Raw genomic sequence first — 4,381 nt, forward strand, 5'->3', positions numbered from 1 at the left:
GTCTACAAGAGCTAGTTTCAGGACAGATTTCAAAGCTACAGAGAAACCCTGTCTCAAAAAACAAAAACAAAACAAAAGAATAGGATCCATAAAGAAATCATATATGTCTGGAGTAGAACTTGAAAAAGTATCATCAGAAGTTAATTTTTTAATGCTTTAGAGAGTCAGCCCAAGATGCAAATTAATAACTTTGTTTGATGGATAGTAAAAAGTTTAAAACAGAAGGAAACATATCAGAAGGGATTTTCAACAAAGATTTTTTTTGCCCCCAAGGAGTTGAGAAAGATCACTCGAATGTAAGTCTTTTTAAGCCTAATGCCTAAAAATATGATCTAGGAGAAACGAGTTGCACACCTCACATTTCAAAAGAAGAAAACGCATCTCTGTGTCACGCAGAGGAACATGGGAACAGAGTGAGAGCAACAATTGACGAAGGCAATTGCCTTTTGCGAATAGAGTGCTCCAGAACTCAAACCAGGCTAAGAAGCACCCCAAGAAAGGAAGTTCACACGTGGGATGACTTTCTCAGTCATCCAGTCTTAAAAGAACCAGAGCAAAGAAAATGGAGGAAGATGCCAGCTGTTCCAGACCATCACATTCGGGGAGTGCAGTGGGGTCTTTTTGTAAACCAAAGTCTTACCTGGTGGAGGAGATTAGATGATTTGCATAAAAGTTTTACAAGGTGAGAAAAATTTATGGAATATTGGACTGTGGAAATAACTGAAGACCAATGCTCCGGACTGAGCAAGGGCACTAACAGTGGGAAGGAAAGGTCAGTTAAATATCTGTGGGCTGTTGACATAGCTCAGCAGGTCAAGGTTCTTGCTGGCAAGCCTGATGAAAATATCACAGGACAACCTCATCACAGGCCCCACACAGTGGAAAAGAGAGTCCACTCCCACAAAAGACATTTGCAAGTTCAAGCTGGTTTACTGATAGCTGTGAAGTTGGGGGAAAACACAAGAATTAAGGATGACTCTCAAAGTTCTGGGTTGAGCAGCTAAGGAACTTGGAGCCGATTATGAGATGAAGAAAACTGAGCCGAGCAGTGGTGGCGCATGCCTTTAATCCCAGCAATCTGGAGGCAGAGGCAGACTGATCTCTGTGAGTTCGAGGCCAGCCTGGTCTACAAGAGCTAGTTTCCAGGACAGGCTCCTAAGCTACAGAGAAACCCTGTCTTGGAAAACAAAAATCAAAACAGAAAAAAGGAAGAAAGAAGGGAGGGAGGGAGGGAGGAAGGAAGGAAAGAAGGAAGAAAGGAAGGAAGGAAGGAAAGAAAGAAAGAAAGAAAGAAAGAAAGAAAGAAAGAAAGAAAGAAAGAAAGAAAGAAGAAAGCTAGGTGGTGATGTAAGAGAAAATGTTGCTGCTGGAGAAAGCACAAGTCTACTTTTGTACATTAAGACTAAGACTGAGATTTCCAAATCCAGCATCTTGGAGTCAGAGGCAGGCGGATCTCTGAGTCCAAGGTAAACTTAATCTAATGAGCAAATTCCAAGACAGCCAGGGCTACACAGAGAAACCCTGTCTCGCGGAGGGGGAGAAAGTGAGACTTCCAAATGGAAGTCATGAGTAGATGTGCTGGAATGTATGATGTCATTAACAAGCAGCCTGCTTTGCAGAATGTTCATGAAACCATTAAATTAAATCAAGTACATTTAGAGCCAGGCTTAGTTTAGTACAAATAAAGCAGGGAGCGTCCTACATTATGTTTTGAAAATCGTTGACTCTTCTCCAAATTTGTTTTCCTACGTGAAACTCTTACAATATCTGAAATTTTTGTATTGATTATTTTGTTGAATTGAGAAAGAAGGCAGGAAGCAAGACAGATGGTTCAGAGGTTAAGAGTCTTGTTGCTCCTGTGGAAGACCCGAACTCAGTTCCCAGCACCCATGTGGTAGCTCACAACCACCTGTAACACCATTTCCAGGGGATCCGATGCTCTCTCCTAATCTCTGTGGGCATTAGGCACGCTTATGGTGTACACACACACACACATACACACACACACAGGCAAAACACTCATACGCATAAAAAATAAGTTAAATAAATTTTTAAAAGGAAATAGATATCAGAGATTTATTTCCTTGTCAATCATTGAATATACTTTATCAAGCCACCTTATTGATTACAAGATCAAATACATTTTCAAATATAGAAGGGATACCCACAGATTATATAGTAGTAAGCAAAATGATGAGAACACAGAAAATATCCTAATCTTTAAGGATCTGGTGAACATATGAGAGTTTTCTCCACAACCTGGGAGATGATTAAAGCAATAGAACATGGGCAAAGAAGGGGAGAGGCTAGTACACGTGATGCTTAATTTTACTAAACAGGGTAAAAACCAGGATCTAATTTACCAATTCTTTATTGCTATAAACTTTCCAACCAATACTATGATACTTTGTACTCCAGTTAACCTATTTTGCTTTACTTTGGCTGACAATGAGCTCTATTTTATAACTGCTATTTTCTTCAATACTGCTTGTTTCCCTACTTGTAGATTTCTCTTCTGTCCATTGCTTGCTATTTCCTACATGAAGCATGAATGTATCTCAACTATCAACCACTGATCCACCTCTCCAGCCCCTATAGTGAAGTCCTGGTGTGGGAGGTCCTTCTGTCTGTATGTTGCTTTTATTGGTTAATGAATAAAGAACTGCTTTGAGCCTATGGCAGGGAAGAACAAAACTAGGTGGGGAAAGCTAGGCTGTATGCTGGGAGAGAAAGGGGTGAAGTTAAAGAGATGCCATGGAGCCGATGGAGACAGGCGCTGGGAACTTTAGCCAGTAAGCCACTGTCATGTGGAAATACACAGATTAATAGAAATGGGCTAAATTATTATGTAAAAGATTAGCCAATAAGAAGCTAGAGTTAATGGGCCAAGCAATGATTTAATTAATACAGTTTCTGTGTGATTATTTTGGGTCTAAGCTAGCTGAGCAGCCAGGAACCAATAGGCAGCCTCCTTTCTCCCACTACAAAGTCCTACCAATCTTAGCAGTTTTTTTTATTTATCTGCCTCTGATTATCAATATATATTTCTAAAAAGGCATGAGGGAATAATTTAGCTACATTTATCATGTGTTTAGATGGGCAAGTTAAAGCTCCAAGGTACGTTAGACATGAGAGACTATAATCAAAGAATAAAACGTCCGCGTGCCTGGCTGGTCATTGAGAGAGCTGATTGCTGTTTATATCCTTTTCTAGTTGACTTAGTCTTCCTTCCCCAACTTGCCTCTCTACTTGCTACTCCACAATGATACTGCTTTTTATTCTTTTTCCCTGTGCTCGGTACCAAGTAAAAAATTTTAGCTGGGCAAAGTTTGTCTTAAGCCTTTCCCATTTTTATTTTCAAAACTGCTCTTTTCTGTATCTAACTATCTGTAGGAGATCAATGCCCTTAAAGTCTTTCCCTATTTTTCAATGTTTCAATTCTCTTCAGCAACCAACATAGCATCCATAACAACACTGTTCTATGGTTTCACATGAGCTCTATGAACAGCCTCAGTCCCATTGCTCTGTTTGATGTTTTGAGTACAGAGCCATGACTCAAAGAAATTACTCACACTGTTCATGAGAAGTGGAGCAAATAGTCTGGGCTCTGCAACTACTTGTTTTTTCTTTTGTTTTTTGTTTTGTTGTTTGTTTTTTGAGACAGGGTTTCTCTGTGTAACAGCCCTGGTTGTCCTGGAACTTGGTTTGTAGACCAGGACTGCCTCTGCCTCTTGAATGCCTGGATTAAAGGCAATTGCCACCATGTTTGTCTTGGATCTGGGTTCTACTTTTCAGCCTGAGCACTTAATCCAAACGATTCATGAGAGCCACTGTGATATGAGGAGGGCTTCGAATCTGAACCAAATAACTGTCTACTGTGTAATCTGGGACAAATAATGCAATTTCTTGAGTTTTGATTTGATCATATTTTATTTATGTATGACTGCCCTCCCAAATTATACGAATTATTCAAACCCATCATTCTGACACCAACGTGTGAAATTTGTCAGTCTCGCGTGAGCACAGCTCTCCTTCCGATTAGAAGAGTTTTAAATAGCTAAATACAAGGGAATTTGCCTCGTTCAAGTTAGCTTCAGAAAGCACAGTACCTTCAGCAAAAACGAAAATCTAGATTCTGAAATAATAGGAGAGAAAGCTCTGCAGTCGAGGAAGGTCTTGTCGGTTCTGCTGAACCGCAGTATTAGGTACATGATCCTTTTGCAAACTTTATAAGCGGCAGCACCTGAGAAAACCAGTACACTAAGTATTCACCTCAGTAGGTCTGAAAATTTAGTGGCAACTGGCTAAACTTCTCTTGTTATTTATTTATTTGTATTCTATGTATGTGAATGTTTTGCTTGTATGCGTGTAAGTGCACCAT

This window comes from Myodes glareolus, chromosome 20 (genome assembly GCF_982192425.1).
Source record: "Myodes glareolus chromosome 20, mMyoGla1.1, whole genome shotgun sequence".
Taxonomy (NCBI): Eukaryota; Metazoa; Chordata; class Mammalia; order Rodentia; family Cricetidae; genus Myodes; species Myodes glareolus.